General features: G+C 37.4%; 1 pseudogene; it reads right to left on the reverse strand.

The window, feature by feature from the left end:
• Nucleotides 1–1803: 1803 nt before the first annotated feature.
• LOC109445565 (small ribosomal subunit protein uS2 pseudogene) lies at nt 1804–2724 on the reverse strand (annotated as a pseudogene).
• Nucleotides 2725–20265: the final 17541 nt, after the last annotated feature.

Raw genomic sequence — 20265 nt, forward strand, 5'->3', positions numbered from 1 at the left:
CTTGTTAACTGGGACATCCCAATTTTGGAAGCAGCAGCAAATGGGCTCGGATCTGGAGAAGACATGTTCAGGGAGACCTCGTTGTGAGATCTGGGTGATCAAAGAGCTTTGAACAATTAGATATTTGAACATCACTGGAAAGAAAGATACAAAGGGGAAAAGGGAGCCAGAAAATACACTACCTCAGAGCTCTGTTCCAGATTATCTTTGAATCTAACTGTACCACCACCATTTGATACAAGCAACTTTCTGGAAAATCCATTATTGAATATTGATTCTGAAGGGGGTCTTAGTAATTGTGACCAAACACTCTCCCTCATGGAAGTTGTAGAGCATTGGTTGTCTTCAGTAGTTTTGAGAATGAGTGGTTACCACTGTCATGGGAAGGAAGGCATGGAAGCCATTCATTGTGCCCATCAGGTGTCCACGTGTCCAGCTCACAGGGGAAGCTAGGCTCTGCTGAAGTAATCCTTCTCTTTAATAGACAAGCCGATGTCACACAAAGGCGAAGTGGCAAGCCCAGAACCCAGGCTTCCATAATCTGACACCCGTGCACCACAACTGCCCCTCAGGTTTGTATACTTATCCCAACAGTGTTCTCTCTACAAATCCAAACTAAGGTGAAAATGAGGAAAAAAAAAGAAGTCTGCCAAATGACTCCTATCTGCATGATGGTGGTTATGGGAAGCCCGATTTAACAGAAATTACTAAATTCTTTCCAGCTAATTCTAAACATCATGGTGTGTTTTGGATTTACAATACTGAAATGAAAACAGTGGGGATGAGCTTGGCGAGTCCTAATACCACCTGCCTCATAAATCAGTATAATAAGGGGATCCTAGGTGAAGCCATCATTGTAAGGAGCCAACATGTTCTAAAAGCTTCATTCCTTTGCAGTGTATTTACTACTCTTTTAGAAAAGGTCATAGCTTTGATGAAAAATAGAATTATACAGCTAGACGAAACCACGAAAAGGCCCTTAATTTACCCCCCCATCCACAATGGAGTTCATCCAAGATGCGATTATCCATTGCCTATCATCCACGTCCCTTCTAATAAAAGAGCCTCGTAAAATTGGCTCAAAGAAGTTCTTTTATATGACAGCACTTTTAAAAGTACTAAGGCATTGCACAGATGTAAGGGATTATCATTAAGGATACAGAGAGTACAAAGTATCCATCAGGAAAAAGGCGACAGTGTTTCTTTCACATTATCTTCTAGCAGGTCTTTCTCCTGACCACCCTAAAGCTCTCCTTATGCCAGTTAATCCATTTTCCCCCTCATGTCCGCTAATACAAATAGAAACAGAAAATAGAATCACAGGATGTTAGATTTGAAAAACACGTCTCCTAATTCATCTCTCAGATTTCATAAATGAGGACAGTAAGAACTGTTGGGGTCATAAACACAAACACCTACAAAGGCTGGACAGGTAACATAAGTAAGGAAATCATTTGTGTAAGGAAAGTTTCTTGGTTCTGAGAAAACCACGTGTGCAAGCAGCATAATAAATAGCAGCTGACATGCGAGCTCAGTGAAAGAGGCAATGGAGGACGCGGTACTGTGGAACTAGGCAAGTGCCAGCCCACCTGAAGCCAATTGTGACCACCTGGACACACAGGCCCACTGAAGGCAGATTTATCAAAAAAACCGAAATCCAAATCTTTGTGACAGTCTCCTGATCTTAAAATCGTTGCATTCATTTTTAAACACTGAAAAATAAATACATAAAACAGCTGCAGGTCTATTCCAATCTATGTCCTGTGAGTTCATGACCTCTCGTCTCGGTCACACAATTTCTAATCATCCCTGCCTCCTATTCTGTTTAGCAGCATGTGGAAGAATAGCTTCAGACCACTCAGTGGCCGTGCCTACCTGTTCAGTGGCCTGAGCAGTGGGAGCTGCCGTCCAGTCCTCAGTGACGGGTTGAGCGCTCCAGTTTTCAGCAAGGAACTGCTGAAAAGGTACCAAGGGCACCTGCTCGCCTTCAGACTTGTCTGCGACCTCAGGTTGAGTAGCAGTAAATTTGGGAACCGGAGCAGACTCCATTCACCCTGAAGTTCCTCACAGGTTAATGCTTTGTCCGCAGTGGCCTGCACAACCTTTCCCATCTCCTGAGGATCTCTGTAGAAGCAGAGATCAGGTGAGACCTCCCGCAGGTGCTCGTGGGAGAGGACGCCACGCATGCGCAGAACTTCCCGGGCCAGCATCCAACACATCGCACTTGTGGAGTGAGCTCCCTCCCTGTTGCACGGGATGGCTATGTCCACATAGAGTGGAGAAGAGTCTGTGTTACACAGAGCGATGGTAGACAGCATAACTTAGGATGGCTCCAGGAGAGGCTGGTGGTCAGCCCTGGGATCAGTAACCATGGGAAGTCACAGCTCCCTGAAGGCTTCCTGGATCTGGTTAGAGAAGGTTCTGGGAGTGAAGTGGCCAGCAATAGGAGTGGCTCTAGAGGCAGCAGCAAACTTCCAGACAGCCTGCTTGCCAATATTCCTGGAGGATATGACACTGGTATCAGCTTGGTTTTCAATGGCAACAAAGGCACGAGCCGCCAGCAGAAGCTTCTCCCAGATCCTCTTCATATTTATGATGTAGAGGCCATCACTTTTCCTTTTGTTTCATTTGGAAGTCAAGATAGGTGCCCCCTAAATGGATTCCTGCTACAAGGAATTTGAGGACGTCCTCCTCCATCTGCAGGACATACAGTGCTCTGGACATTGTAAAAATTTCCAAGTTATGATGGGAACCCAGAACAATGTTGTTTGGATCCCTCTCTCTGTGTAGCCTAGAAAGGCTGACACCTTGTGAAGTAAATTCTGTCCTCACAATATGGGTTCTGGGTTCACAATATGACAAACCAGCACGTGAACTTGCATTTGTATTTGTCTTACAGAAATGTGAATGTAATGTTTCCGTTCACCCGCGCCGTCCTCTAAACTTCACTTACAGTTGATCCTGGGAGGTTACTGTTTGAGGGTCTGGGATTTAGGACAGAGATTGCAACCACACAACAGTAGGAAACAAACTCAAGAGGAAATGGTGCCTGTGATGCTGATTTCTTCAATATCGTGAACGTCAGAGTCACCTAAGATTTTTCACAAAGGAGGATCACATTTTAAATCAGCTGTCAGATATCTCTTTCCTAGGCAGAATACACCAATAAGGTTTCCTTATTTGGTACCGTTTTTTCACCTTTATGCTGTTGGCATATTCTCCTATGAGTCCGTTCAAGCTCTCTAAGTTTGTCAAAACCCGCATTTGACAAAATGCGGGACTGCTGCTAACTCTACAGAGTGACTACCGGGTACTGCTTCCTCCAGGAAGGAAATAATATGCTTGCTTAAATAAAATATTGATGGGGGCAGTGCAAACATTAGCAGTGCTTTGTTAGCTCTGGCACTGGGTTATGATAGAATGTTGCCTAGTAAATGGACTTTGATGCTTGGTCACCTATTGCAAAGGTGCTTCCACTCTCAGAAAACAGAAATTGGGGGAAACACACCTTCTACATAGAAATAGAAACAAGGCTCTAATATTAAAGGGAAAGCACAATGACAGAATCAGGAAGCAGCTCAGTGAAGCCATTACCATGCTTATTGCCATTTGAAGGCACAATGATTGAAGTTATTGTCTTAATGTAAGATTACTAAATAATGCATCCCATAAAGGAAAGACATTGTATTAGCCATAAAACGTGTGTAACTGCAACAGAATTCATACTTATTTAATGACACTTTAGAATCAGATGTTAATTAAAATGAAGTAGGAATTTTTAAAAGGCAAGAGAAATACAAACACACCAGTATATAAATTGAAACATTCTCTTTGTTTTGCAAACACATAAAGAAGTTTCACATATTGTTTTTTTGTTGTTGTTTTTTGTTTCTTGTTGTTTTTTCCCCCCTTTTTTAACCCACTGGGAACACCACAATCTTGACTCCTCAGTATTTCCACTTCTAATTGCTAGGAGGGTTCATTATCAGCTGTCTAAAGTGCAATACATCAACCTTGCAAAGCTGAGTTACAAAAGACGTTCACACATCTGATGGGTTGCTGTGCTAAATACATCTTAATTTGTGCTGCATCTGCTGTTTTCTAATTTGTTTGTCATGCTGTGAATGCTGCAGACTTTATTAGAGCAGCTCCCTGATCGTTTTTTCCTTTAAAAATGCATCAATTCTTCATTTAAAAAAAAAAAAAATGGCTGTCTTCCATCATTGTTCATCTGTGTCTTGGAACTCCATAAACTCAATTCTGTTATGCACATATATGTATGAAAAAATGCTGTGCATTTGACTATGTACATGCATTACGTTAGAATAAATGCACATATATTTGCATGTGTATCAAGCCAAATAGTTTAATCACAAAAAGCAAAACAAACTTTCTTCTGCAGTGACTGGATGCACAAAGTGACAAACACTCCAATCTCAGAACTCCGGCATAGATAAAAGTGTTTCAAGTCCCTGGGGTCTGGTGTGGGTTCCCTTGTTATGCAGAAGATGTGCATCAGGGTGGTGCTCTCAGTTCAGACCCAACTGCGCAGCAGTGCAAATGGTAAACAAACATACGCAATTCAGTGTGATCCAGAGTAAACCATTCTCACATGAGGGGAGTGTAAATTTGAGTGGGGAAAGAAAACAAATACCAGCATCTCAGGCCCATGCCTCACTCAAACTTTTCACAAAACACAGTGTCCAAGGTGAAGGAAGGGCCTACTTCATGGTCAGTGACTTGTGCTGGTCATATCAGGCTTCATGCTGAGAGCTGAGTTTGGGTTAATGCTGTGCTATCACTGTTTAGATAGTTTGAATAATTTATGAACAGGGGGCCCTCCATCCTCGTTTTGCACTGAACCCCACAAATCATGTAACCGGTCTTGGGTGCAGGATGTGTTGTAGGAACACTGATGGAACAGCTGAAGGATTTACTTTGCAGTATTTCAAGCTGTCAGTCCTTTTATCGTTAAGATCACAAAAATACACCACTTGAAATGAAGAATAAAGGAAAGATAAAAGGAAAACGTGGAAAGTAAGAAGGGAAAGAAAACCAAATAATATTTACTTTGTATTCATATAGTTTTATGGGGCATGAGGGGAGGAAGGCAGCCATTTCTAGGCAATAGTCCTTATTTCTGAACACAGAGCTTCTTTAATGAAACTAATGAAAAGAAAATGCTTTCTGTCATCGATTTTGGTATCACTAGCCAAAGTGGCACTCAAAATCAGTCTATAATCTTTTTCAGAAATTAAGCTAAATATAATCCTGTGGGTTTTTTTGACAATTTCCCACCACCCCTGTCCCTTGCACATGCATACACATAATTCAAATTATTTCAGGAAACCTAAATAAAAGCCAGGGAATAGAGAGAAGTTGGAAACCTCAGAGGGCTGTCTGTGACTCTTTTCCTGTCTCGGGTAGCTTATTTGGAGTAAGGCTATGAACTGAGAGGCAGTGAGAAGCTGGCACAGGGGCTGGCACCTCTGTGTCTGCAGTCTGGAGATGGGAATGCAGAGAGGCAGGTCTTCGCCCTGGCTTCTGCCAGCTGCACACCCTTCCCAGAGGGAGACATGGACCCATTTACATAATACCAATCAGTCTTCCGTGTCAACTTTTCCCAAGAACATGAAGAAGCGATGACCAAGGCAGGCATTATGCCTGCTGGAGTCACAGACAAACCAGGGCTTCCGTAAAGGATTATGTTGAATCAATAAGGCATACTGTTCAACCAGGGCTGAGAAAAACACCTCATAAAGTAACAGCATTTGTAAAGGTTAATCAATTCAGCTAATTGTAAATGCTCTCAATTGTCAGTCCCTAAGCAGTTCCCTTTCTTTGTAGCTAGTAATTCACTGTGGGATGCAGCAGCTCGAAAGCAGAAAGCAGAGAAAGCGGGGGAAGCAGTCAAATTTCTCATTACTCTCTCCATGTTGTGCTCTGTCGGTGTCTGTAAATGTCAATACATTTACCACAGGGAGAGAACCTTTTTTTCTTACTAGCCCTACTTGCCTCCTTCATTATATACAAAACAAAGCAAAGAGCCTAATTATCTTGGTCTAGGCAGATGGAAAGGAAATGAGGGTATTGATTTTGGGGAGCAATATCTTAAGGCAATGCATATGACTAATAAGCCGGGTAGTTAAAGGGATGGTCTTTCATTGACAACTGTAAGAAAAACACATCTTATTCACTGCCCAGAATTGACTCAGAAACAGAAACTCCTTCTGTCCTTCCCTCCCCACTGTCTCCATATCCCCAGTAAGACCAAAAGCAACAGGAAGGGTTTTTTTTAAATGAGTGCCTGTGGAGATTTAAGAAGTAGAAACAAATCCTGTCAGGCAGAAAACAATGAGATAATTCTACCCTGAAATTATAACCAGACTCTGGCAGTGAAAGCAAACTACTAACTTTCATGAAATCAGACAACTCCTGTCTTTCCACTAGGCTTCATGGCCAGAGTAGGCCATACTTCCAGACCAGTAGTGGGTGCTCTGCTGGGGACACAAAATGTAATTTGTTTTAGCAATGCTAGAAAAGTTCTAGAAAATGGTGATACAGGACAAATGATAAATTATTCTAGGAAAAGTCACTCTCATTTTAGGAGCTCAAATAGATCCTTTCTGTTCTTTACTGTGTATATGTATATGCTATTACATTTCAGAAAGTCTTATTTTCCTGCAGTTACAGAGATTAATTTTCTATATTTAGAAAAATAAAGGAAGATACCATTATTTTCAAAGAATATTCATATAAGCCAAAATGGAAATGAGAAGAACTATTTCAAATGTTTTGGGCTATGGTAATATTTGTAGCAATGTGAGTAATAATAACTAACACTCACCCGTTTATTATACCTTAGAATCCAATGATGTATATAATTTCCCATACTGAAACACGAACTGCTGAAACACGCAGTCAATTTCCCTTTATTTCATCTGCAATTTAATAAAATGTAAATGTCTTTTCCTTAGAAGTAAGGTTGCTAGTACATTTGCAAATGTACAAAGAATCACGATATATTATAAATCCCAAACCTTCAACAATTTGACGAAAGAATATCCTTATCTTTTACGTATTTCAATTTAGTGTTATTAATCAAAGACATTGTACAATTCTAGTTAAATATATGAGGTCTGTGTCCCCATCTCACAGTTTGATATTTCAGATGTTGAGTCAAAGTATACCACCATGTTGACCTGAACAGCATCGAAAATAAACTGGAGAAGATGTGGAAAGCAGGTTGTTGACAGCTGGCCCATCACAAGATATTTTATCCCCCAAATACGAAGTCTGACAATTAAGTTTGAGAACTCATCCTAGAAAATGTGCTACACACTTCATTGTTGAATGTCACTATGGCCACCTTCAAAGTACTCCCCTTGGGAAGCTATGCACTAATGCCAGTGCCTAGTCCACCCTTCAAAGCAATTTTGGAACTCTTTTTCTGGAATGGCCATCAGAGCTGTCATCGTATTACCCTTGATGTCCTGAATGTCATCAAAATGTCTTCCTTTCAATATTTCCTTTATCTTCAGGTAAAGAAAGAAGTCATTGGGGGCCAGATCAGGCGAGTAGAGAGGGTGTTCCAATACAGGTATTTGTTTACTGGCTAAAAACTCCCTCACAAACAGTGCCGTGTGAGCTGGTGCACTGTTGTGATGCAGGAGCCATGAATTATTGGCGAAAAGTTTAGGTCATCTAACTTTTCCACGCAGCCTTTTCAGAACTTCCAAATAGTAAACTCGGTTAACTCTTTGTCCAGTTGGTACAAATTCATAATGAATAATCCTTCTGATATCAAAAAAGGTTAGCAACATCATTCCAACAAGTTCGTGAACTTGATTGTCAGACTTTCGTATGTACGATAATTCTAGATCTGTAGGACCGTAGCATGTTTAAAGTCAAATTAACTGAACATTGTAATAATAATGATGTACAGTCAGAAAAAAAAATCTAAGTGCTTCTCTACAGTGAACAGCACCACTGGTTTATGAAAGGAATTCTCTTCTTAATTACAGTAATTTCTTATCATTTATGAGTAGAATTTAAAACATTCCCTGTTTACCATAGAAAAATGAGAAATCAGTCAGAATGTCCAGAAGCTCCCTGACTGACAAGACCTCTTCAACAATAAACTCTCTCTCACTCGTTCAGTCCCTCCCCTTCCTCTCTCCCTGACCCTGTCCCTTTCCCTTTCTCTGCCCTCTCTCCTCCTTCTCTGTCTTTCGCTAAGATATAGTCCTTTCATTTACCAATGCCATTTTTCCATAATTTCAGGAGAAATTGCCTGACATCTTTTAAAATGCTGAGAATCTCCAGTGAAGTCCTCTAAATGCAATTTGTTAACTTAAAGGAACTGAAATACCTGTTAGAGTTTCAAGAACTATAGCCTCAGGCAAGCAGTGAGCAAACTTAACAAAACAACGTGCACCCCCCCACACCCTAGGACCCTAGTATCTCATTTCATTTACTGGTTGTTCCTCAGCATTTGGTACCTTCATCTTCATATATATTCCTTTGGAGCCTCACCCTTTTATACATAATGTAATTTTCTTTCCAGCGGATAAAGTTTTACATCAGTTTAATAATTTCTTGAAGTTATACTGGAGTATTGCTCAACTCGCTTCTAAATTAAAGCACTTATTAAAAAACTTTGAAGCACTCTCACAATTTTAAATCACTGTGCACATAGCAATTTAAAATTATGGGAGCAGTTTTATAAGCACTTGAATTTGGAGGTGATCAGAGACCTGAAAATGTGCAATATAGAGTAATTTAAAATTATTAGAGTACTTCACATTTTTTATAAGCTCTTCAGCTGGGAAGTGATCGGGTTCTAACATCTGAGCTTATGCAGTGCAAAGTGAAGTACTCCTCAGCCTGAGAAGATTCACTCTATTAAATCAAACTACTTTAATAATTTTAAAGTGATGTACAGTGAGCATGCTCAGATCTCCAAATTCACTTTTAAATTAAAAATATTTTTCACTTCCAACCTACAAAGACACTTATATGATAAAGCAATAATTTATCCTCTCAGTTTTAAACAGCAAACTGCCCTCTCTCTTTTAGAGTAGTTTTCCCTTGGTAAAAACAAATGCCAAAATATTAAACATATTTCTTCTTTTCCATTAAAAAAAATAAAAGCATCATGCTATGAAAATTCAACAATCTAGTTACAGTGGAAAATATTTCCATTTTAAAGTAAACTTTAGTGGATTGTATTATGGGATATAACACTTTTATACCTAAAACAATGACAAACTAAGATCTTGAAAAGGTTTTTAAACGTAACCAAATAACTAATCATCATAACTAAGTATAACACCTAACCCACTGAAACATATGGATGATTCTTCACAATAGGGCAGCCGTCTTGCAATTTGAGAAAAGCCAAATATACCCTACTATGAATTCTGAAGAACACTGCTGACCTGAATGAATGCATGTCGTTCCAATAACATTCTCCCAATCTACCCCTGAGTTCAAAGAAAGGAAAACATAACAGCATGATACCTGCTACGCTAAATGTACATTGGGCACACAGGGCTCTCAGATCATTCAAATTGGTTTATATGATTGTTTTGTTCTTGTGAAATCTTACCTACACTTTCTAGAAGGTAGAATTGTAGTCTGGATTACTTATTTCTATTAATAAGCAAGATTATTCACCTAATGAAAGGGACTCTAATCTCATAGTTGAATGATTCCATTTCTGATACGTTTAAATGTAGTTGCTAAGAAACCATTGATATTTATATCAGGAATGAGTAATTTACAAACTGATTTTGGTAGTTTTCTCACCCCACAGAAAGACAATTCAGATAGATAGTCATCTATGAAACCATTTCAAAAACTGAAAAAAAAAAAAAAGTTTTCTCTTTACTGTCAAATGCCAAGAGGTTCCCTTTCTCCCCTTTCCCTTTTGTTCCCTTCTTTCTTCTCTTTCTCTCCCTCTTCCAGAGGTCCTATTCGTCTGAATCCTAACTGTGGTCAAATTGGATCTACTGGAATGTAATCACTTAGTCCCTCCTTGTTCTTTGCTATACTTTGAATTTTATCCTATAAGAGAATTGGCCCTAACTAATATGTTTATAATCCACAAGTGAACCGGAGTGTTCCCAATAGTAGAAAGTATGCTTTAACTGTTTGTTATGGCTCATCAGGGACTAAAGCTACAAAATATATGTACTGCTCTATTTAAATGTTCTTCTGTATTGTGACAAAAATGTCCAGAGCCACTTCATCTTACACTACAGATACTACCTGAAAACAAAAGTCTCCTCGTACTGGGGCAGAGGTGGGGTGGGAAGATGATGATACTGTCCTTAAAAAGTACTCTCTCAGAACAAGCTCTTTCATTGAGAGATGTGCCAAGGACATCCTTAAAGAAGTAAACTTATTTTTGAGGGTTGTCGCAACGACTTTAAAAACTTCATTTCAAATGCCAGGCCCTGAACACTAAAGATGAAATCGGGAAATATGGCTCTATATTCCTTTATAGGAAGAAAATAGGATTCTGCAGTTTGGATTATAATCCAATTATAAACTCACTGCAGGCAAGGTGTACATATTGCCCGAATTCTCTGAATCTTCCCACAGAGAAATACATGGATGCAGTAAACCAGTGTCTCAATGATGATGACAATAATGGATTCAGTGGATTTTTCATATTAAAATACACGTCTATATACAGAAATCAGGGATATTACCTCTATGAATAAGTTTCTGAAATTAACCTACGATATAGGTTCTGTTCTAAGTAGTATATTAACAACTTTCAGAACTTATACATACCTGCTTCTATAGAAAAGCATTTTGAATTCTGTGGGATTTGCATTTGTCTTTATATTATGCCCAAACTGCCTGTTGTATATATTATCTTGGGGGAAAAGAAATGTTCTGGAAGAGGACCAAAAGAAAGCTATCCTGGCAATAGAAATTAAAAGTATTTAGATGGTTTGCAGGCACTCAGTGGGATCAATTATTTGGCTATAGTGTCATGAGAGTATACATCTACCCAAGAAATTCAGTGGTGATAATGTAAAACCTTCTGTATATTCTTGTCTACAAACTAAAATTGTCATTCAAGAAACTAAAAAAATCTAAGTAAGTAATCGTTAACCAAAAGTTATAAAGGGATGGTGAATTAGTTGTGCCTGAATTGAGGGAGAAATTTGAGTATAAACAGTAGAAGAAATCACAAGGGCTTATCTAAGGATTCTTATATGTGGGAGAGAGAAGATAGCTAAAGGAACCTTCAAGAATTTCTTTTCTGTAGTATGTGAGCTGACAGGAAGCCTCTAAACAAAATTTTTGCTGCAACGAGGAAGTAAAAAGTAAGTCAGGCAATTATGATACAATGAGTTTGAAAATCAGTGTAGATATTTCACAGTGGCTATTAAATAGAAAGCAAAAATGTACTTGTTAGACTAATATCAAGAAAAGAATTTAGATGAAAGTATAATACTCGTACACTCGGACTATGCAAACATAATGAAATATGACCTGCCTGGGACATTTGTCAATGGTTGTACTCAGGATCTGTCACTGTATTTCACTGTAGTAATCACTGCTTTTAGGATCCCTGTATAAAAGGTAAGAGAAGCAATATTGGATGATGCCAATCTGTGTATGAGTCTCATGTGTACAACACTAACTTCAGGACTGAAACCAGGGAGATAACACTCAAAACCCTTTGCACATACACTCACAGACCAATATGTATATTTCTCAGACAAAATTTTTTAATTCCTTTGTATTTTCCTGAAGCAGTACTTACGCCCATTCACATGAGTGTACTTAATGTTATTTTATGTGAGAGCTTTGCTAAATAAACAAAAATTTCATTAACATTGTGGCCATTTTAAGTAAATTTTTGCCAAATGATATAAAATGCCCTTTAATTTCTAGTGCTTACTGCATGAGTTAATCCATTTAAGTGAGAGAACATGTTTTGTCAGATTGTGTGAGTCTGACAATTTTTTGAACCAAATCAAGCCTTTTGAGGATTGAATTCCATTTGCTTCAGGGGGAAAAAAAAGTGACTTTCTGGTTCAAAGGAAAAATGCTTAGAAGCCATATTTGAAAGGCTCATAAGGGGTCTTACACATCAAATAGCTCTTAGAAAACAACATTCTGATGAGTCAAGTGTAAATTAATTAGAAACATACAGATTGCTTTTTCCCTGGCTATCCACATGGGTTTCAAAGTTGAAGAAAGAGTATTTGACAAAATATGTTTGGAGTTTTCTTGACCCAAAAGCATAGTAAAGTAGTTCAAGATGTATGTTTCCGTGAAACAAAGGTACTTGTTTTCTGGCCGTGATCTTCCCAAATAGCTAATGAACGCCTGTGCAAAATGTAGGGGCTCATGCAAGTACTCCATTTTGAGTCCATCAATTTTATCTCAAAGAGGATTTTTCCCTGCAAAAAAGATAATTAAGTCATTATAAATGAATTCAAGCTTTGCAGTGCTTCTAAAAGGGAAGACACAAGTGAAATAAGCATTAAAACATGTTCACTGCAATTTTATCCTATATCAAGAGTTGAAGTAGGACACCATTTACGTGTAGAATTCCTGAAAAGCTAAGACTGCAGACCCAGGATTAGCATTTCTATGAAGCTCCCCAGATAATATTTGATTATAAGAATTTGGTCCAGGTACTTTGATTATATATCCATGAAGGGCTTATATCCAATTAGTAGGAAACTACAACAGGTCAAAAAAACTAGAGCAAATGAGCAATTGTGGAAATGTATGCAGAAAGTAGTTCCCTAGTACCATCACTAGAGAAAGTACTTTAAAATGTTATCATTAGCAAATATTTATGGCAAACCAGTTGGTTTTTATGATGCTGAAAATTAATGCTATTAGAATTCCTTGAGCGAATATCTTCAAACTTATCACTAAGAAAAAAAGAAAAGAATAGAAAAAGAAAGATAATAAAAGAGGCTTTAAAAATATAAAACACTACCTTTTATGTTTTTTGCTAAGTGATTTATTTTTTCTTAATTATATTTCCAGCTGGCTAAAATAAAATTAGGATGTCCTTTTTAAGTTGACTACACAAAGGCAAAGCACCAAGCCCACCCAGGAAGAGAAGTAGCCAAGCTCAGCTACTTCCAAACTGCTTAATTCTGAGTCTAATATGAAGATTAGTTCGTTCATATTTTCTTTTTTTATTTAAATTTATTGGGGTGACAATGGTTAGTAAAATTACATAGGTTTCAAGTGTACAATTCTATAATACATCATCTATATATCACATTGTATGCTCACCACCATTTATCATAATGAAGTGGGTTTTTTAAATTTTTCTCCCTGGGTCCTTAGAAACTTAGAACTCTCCTGAATGATAACAAACTTTTGAAGAATTCTGAAGTTGGTTTTGTATCAAAACTATGCTCTCACAGCTTCATATAATTGACAGGGAGTCTCAAGAAGAGTTATCACTAAGCTGAACTAGTTGGGATAAGCTAGTTCCTGGGAGCCACTTGAATAGAAAAGCCTCCAAAAGATATATATATATATATATATATATATATATATATATATATATATATATATATATATATATCTTTTGAAGTTGATTTGGAGTACCATTTCTCCAGTTAACATGTTTGGCTTGCTGCATTCCAGGAGAAACTTGGCAGCTCAGCTATATTTAAGATGTAACATCAGTTCTATATTCAGTCAGCCTTTTCACGCATCTATTCTCTTGGCATTTCATTGCTATTAAGTTTCAGTTTTGGTTGTGGGAGATTTGGAAGAGAGAAATAACAATGGATGAGTGTTTGTTTTCCTGTGTGTGTTCAAATAGATATATTCCATCACACAGCCTTCCCTCAGAGAAAAACAAATTTAGTATTACACAGCCAGATATTTTTCAAGAAATATTTGCTGATGATGATTGCTCCTCTGCAGAACACATATAAAGGATTGTGCCATTTGTGATCCAGATTTACTAGTGCATTGGACTAAAAGGCTTCTCATGCTTTCATTTTTCTTTTCATCCTAAATTGTCTCTTCCTTTTGCTAAAATATCTCCTTTGCTCTTCAATACATTTCAAAGTTACATTAACTCTCCAAAGCTTAAGGTAAAAAATTAGTATCAACCAGTTCCCAATTTGCTAACTGTCTATCTTTGAAGCACTGACTACTACGTTAAGTAGATAGATTTGTATCAGAACCAACTCTCCCCCAGAAGTCCACAAAATGCATCACACATTTGCTATAGAGTATAAAATTTACTAATTTGGTCAGTTGGACATATGCATTTGGACAACTAGCTCCTGTCAAAAAGTCCACTCTATCCTCCAGCTAAGGATACAGGATTAACTTCTGCTTGGACACATTCTCTATAACTACTTAAGAGATGAATTTTCTTAGTCCATATTCCCCAAATGATGCCCTGCCATAACAGAAGTGTCATAGAGTTTATTCAAATATGTTTGTTTCGTAAAAGGTTTCTGTGCTAATGAAGTTAAAGAAACTTTGGACTAAACGTAGTTAAGCAGGTTTCTGTCATCTGGGATTTTCAGGAGTTTTAATGTGGGACAGCCTCTGGGAATCTCCAAGTGGGGCTGTCATGTACAAGGTTCCTTTGACTTAGGAGATTTCAGAACCTCTGATCAGGGCTATACAGGACCCTACATCTCCTAAAACAGCACATAGGTCATATTCTTGCTATTCCTTGTTTGACTGTCTTCAACTGGTGGTGGGGGCAGTGGGGTAAGAGGGTCCCTGTCCACAAAGACCTGGGGTACCGCTTTCTAACTGGAATCTTTGCTACCGTGTTTCCCTGAAAATAAGACCGGGTCTTATATTAATTTTTGCTCCAAAAGACACATTAAGGCCTATGTACAGGGGATGTCATCCTGAAAAATCATACTAGGGCTTATTTTTCGGTTAGGTCTTATTTTCAGGGCAACATGGTATTTGTTTTTATACGTAAGTCATTCATAAGTTGGGGACTGACAGGATCCTCTTTTATCGGGCACTTCCTAATGCATGGACCTATGAATTAATGCAAAAAAAAAAATGAGAGGAATAACTGTTACACAGTCCAGCCAATACAATTCTGTTGATTTAAAAGTAGGATTAGATCCATTGCAGAGAATACTATCAGCATGCAGTAAGTAGACGTTAATATTATTCCAAACACATAGAAGCTACATGAGACATGACTAAAACATAACCAAAGCAATCAACCTTTTAAGAGTAACACTGTTTACAGAAAACAAAAATATTTGAGTGAAAAGGAAAAAAAAGAAACCTGGTTTATAATAGATCTTTATATTCATAAGGGGCTTTACATATTTCATACTAGACTTTGCAGACTATGCAGTATGGTCACAGAGTGAAACTCCAAGGCACTGGATTACAGCAGCCAGGAAAACATGGTAGGGACTTACATATAGTAAGAAGTCTATAGAGTCAATTATTTCTGCAAAGCAGAGCCATTATTGCAGTTCATACATCCCGGGAAGTGATTTCCTTTCTGCCCAAAAGTCAATGATTATAAAATCCACTCCTTGCTTCCATGCAACTCTTCAGGAGGCAGCTGTCTGAGTACACCACAGGCAGATGGAGAGGAGGCAAGTTGGGGCATTTTGCAGATTACACAGACCAAAGAATGGCAGATTGCCACCTGAGAAGACAGCATTTACAGATAAAAGTCCTGAAATATTTTTGCATTTGCTAGAGCAATTCTGTTTTCAAGAAACAACTATTCCAACACAGATCAAAATTATTCACAAAGAGCCTAAAGAGAAAGCAGAAGAAGGGTTATGGTCATGTAGCTCCAAACAGGACCAGGGAAAAAAACACTTACTACAGAGAAACCAATTCTGCCAGTTCTTTAATGAGAGATTTTAAGCGTCTAAATCAATGGTCCTCAAACTATTTAGTCCCAGGAACCCTTCACCTCTTAAAAATGATTAAGGACCCCAGAAAACTTTGTTTATGTGGGTTGTATTTACCAATGTTACTGTACTAGAAATTAAAAGTGAGATATTTTTCAGATATACACACAAATGTATTGAGAAGAATGACATTGTTTTAAATCTGCAGTTCATGATGCTTAATAAAAGACAGCTAGATCTTCTTATCTGCTTCGGAATGCAGTCCCCTGCAGTGTCATGTAGCCCCTGGAAAATGCAACTGTACTTTCAGAAAGAAACGGATTGAAACGACAAACAAGGTCTTAGTAATATCATGAGAAAAGTTCGACCTTGCAGACATCCTGAAGGGTGATGAGCATCCAGAGGAGGGCCCGAACTAGACTTTGAGAACCAATGAACTAAAAATATTGTATGTCCAATATATTTACAGATATTTACATATATCATTATACTGCATGTAGATATAGATTTCTCAGGCTAACTACTTACTAACCTGTAGGTAGAACATTTCAGAGTGTAAGTTCAAATATTCTAAACTGTTCATTTCTGGCAACTGTATAAAGCCTGTGATAGACATTGCAAGCCAGAATGGCAATAAACAGATCACATACAAAACGGAGACCGAACAAGATGCATTTCTGACTGTCAGTACTAAACGTTATAGGTTCACATGTGGTACTATTGTGTCCTAATAATGAGGTAGATGGAGTGAACATTACTCTATTTTATAGATGAAGAAAGCGCACAGAGAGGGGGTAAGTGACTTATCCAAGCACCATAACTAATTCGTGACAGAGCTGGGACTTGTTCCAGCCCAGGGCTGCTTTGGGCTGATCACTGGGCCAACACACGATGCCAAAACACATGGTTGAAAACTGAAAACTATTGCTGGGGTTTATGTTGCCTGATTTGTTTCTTTATAATTTTTCACTTACTCTGCCAAATAGCTGTTTTGGTAGATATGTGGTTGCTGCTTTGATATTAGTTTGCTAAATACTCTGTTTTAATATTTTGAAAATGTGTAATTACTCCCTCTAAACTTAATTTTCCTTACATGTAAAGTTTGGATCAAAATACCATGAAGGCTCCAGCAACAATGACATCTTTATAACTAATAAAACGAGGCATATCAGAATCCAGAAGTTACTAATAATAATAAATAAAAAAGTTCCCTTCAAATTGGACAAATATAAAAAGGGCCATTTGTGGATTGCTCCAGGGTTGTAGATGGTACCGGAATTTTCTGGAAGCCAGAGGCTGGGATGCTTGACACCCTGAGACATATGAAGAATACTAGCCAATAAGGTCTTGTCCCCATGTCCCCACAGGAGTCTGAAACATCATACTGGACAGCCACATAGGTGAAAATCTTGTTTACAATTTTTTAAACCTAGATACTAGCTAGCTATGTTCCACATATAAATGCAAAGTATTTTGTCAGAGTTTTAAGATGTATAGATTTTTCCAAAAATGCAGCTACCATATAAAGGAAGATTGTATTTTGTTTTGTCTGGAAGTTTACCAAGAATGGCCCCGATTCAGAAAAATATGTTGTGGTACTGATGTTGCCACAGCAGTCCACATTCATAGCTGATATATTCATAGTAATTCTACACATCGGTGTGAGTATCCCACTACTTCAACAGATCCAGTACAGAGATAAATAAGCATTTACACATATATTGAAATATTTGACTATAAATAGCTTTCCAATATTTCTCCTTTATACTATAATTAAGATTGTTTAATCAGTATTTTCATTGGTGAGGTGTATGTAGATTATATTGCATGTGCTTTTCATGGAAGGACAGTGCAGAGATATTCCCCAATATATTTTTTAAATAGTGTGCCTGATAAGATCAAGAACCACTGGGTTAATTTCCCTCAGAAATTCCAATTTTTTCTTTTCTCAAAAATTTACTTTTAGAGTCAGGATTAATAAATATTTCTCAAATTTCAATCCCTTCTGCAAACTTTTTTATGGTTACTCCCTCGGTGGTAATAAAACAGTGTGAAAACAGCTTGCAATACATTTGACTGAAGGGTTTGATACAGTGGGTTTTGTGGGGGAAGAAATGGGATGATATCTTGGATCGGCTTCAGAAGAACTCATAAAAGCTATATTTGGTTACCTAAACCATTCAGCCTTAAGTTCATCTGCTGCCAACAACCCACAACTGCCTCCACCACCACTACCAGCACCATCACCAAATACACACTTGAAAGTACACAAAGTTCCCTCTGCTCTACCTACCAACATAGAGAGAAAAGATGTAGTTTACAGCATTATTGATTAAAGGAGGGAAGCTACAACTTCTGCTTCTACCCAAAGCTTTGCAATGCATGCCATAGGTTCTACAGGAAGTATTCTTTTCAATCATGAATAATCTCCATTTATAGTTAAATGTCGAAAATAATTTCAGCAACAAATGTGTGCCATCTACCTAAATTAGATAAAAGTAATTGAAAATTTTAAAATCCCAGTGAAGTTTTATTCAATGTATCCTACACAACAAGTAATTATGATGTTTACTTCACTACCTGTACATAAAGTTTTTCCTGGGCTGCTTTCCTGAGCCATGCACTTATGGTAAGATGTATTTCTCACACTCTCTGCAATCTGAGACATATTTTTTTTAAATTGCAAATAAAATGACTTTTCTTAATCACGTCATTTTTTCCCCTCTGGAAGATACTACCTTTTTTACTTACTGTTTTAAAAACTGCCCAAATCAATACAACTTTCATGGTTGAGTACTAGCCTATTTGATTATGTTAGACGAATATGTACAGTGCTAGGAATAGCGTTTACTTCTCTGGCTCTATTAGTTTTGCAGTAATGGTTCATTAACAGCATACACCATTAATTTAGAGTAAGCCCTGCACTAATTATGACAATTGATTTCTTTGTTTAATTCCCCTATAACCAAATGACACACTTTACAATGAACCCCAATTTAAAGTCCCTTTGGGAATTTGGATTACATTACATCTTTTAAAAAGGTTATGCTTTGATGACCTAACCCACTTGATATTTTTCTCTTTGCAGCATGTAAAATAATAAAAATACATCTAATTGCACTGTAATCATTTTAGTTATTAGGTTTTAGTAAAAGATAAATAAACATTTCTAAAAATAAAAATAATGCTTCCACACATAAATTTCCCTTTCAACTCGTACTAACACCCATTTTATAATGAACTACAATGCATAGCATGTTTCGAGGTTGAAAAACATTATCTTCATCATTCTCTGTGGCCTAAAAGTCAGAATTTTAAGGTGTCAATAACTACTCCCTCTGAATACACTGACCTTGAGTTAGTCAGATATTTTTTCTGCTTTAACTTCCTCAGTTATACAACAAATCGATAATACCTTGAAACACGTTTTTAAAAATATGTATTAACGAAAGCCTCAATTGTCAACTAACCCAACTGACTACATCTCTCAATATGCTGTAAAAAAAATAAACTCTTATTGGCATAAGTATAAATTCTGAATGCAGAATCCCTGAATTCAAGTCCTGACTCTACTACTTATAAACTGGGTCATCTTGACCATGTAATTTCACATTTCTGTCTAGTTCTGCTTACATCAAAAATGTATATGTATAATATACATATATTATGTTATATATTATATATTAAACATTATGTATTATGTATCATCTATATAATCTTCTGCTTCACTCACAGGGCATTTGTGAACATCAAATAAGAAAATTTAGATGATTTTCCAATAACAATAATAAGATGATGAATAAAAGGAACAAAGGTATTTCAAAGATTATGATGTGCTTCCTGCTTTCTGGAATTCCGAATCTACCAGCATGTACTTCTAAATAACCAAAACAGTATGAATCTGATGGAACATTGTAACCCAAATAAAAGTCACATCTCTATGTCTACCATGAGCTGAAAAAAGGATGAAGGATAAAATGCATGGGCTCCCTAACTACAGTAAATCCCAAACAATTCAATCTCATTCCATCAGCCATGGCCAAAGCGTATAACTAATGTGCAAAGCAATAACTAATATGGCTTAGTTAACTAAATCAAATCAGCCTAAATAATAGGTGTATCACATCGAATCTATACTTTTCTCAGAACTTCCTCTCTTATTTTTAATACCTGGAATAATTTGTTGGTAATTGGAGGCAAAGGGAGGTCTTGCACCTATGAACATAACGCAAACGTTAGTCAAAACCGTGGCTTTGATTATTACTCTATAGGCAAGTCCCAACACGGATTTCTAGTCTCAACTTTATCCAGAATGCCACCGTAATATTTTTTTTTCCTGTGTGTAATGCACCTCAAACTGTACATCCAAAATCAAATACAGTACTTCTCATTT

This window comes from Rhinolophus sinicus, chromosome 3, assembly GCF_057876585.1.
Source record: "Rhinolophus sinicus isolate RSI-liver-muscle chromosome 3, RSI-T2T, whole genome shotgun sequence".
Lineage (NCBI taxonomy): Eukaryota > Metazoa > Chordata > Mammalia > Chiroptera > Rhinolophidae > Rhinolophus > Rhinolophus sinicus.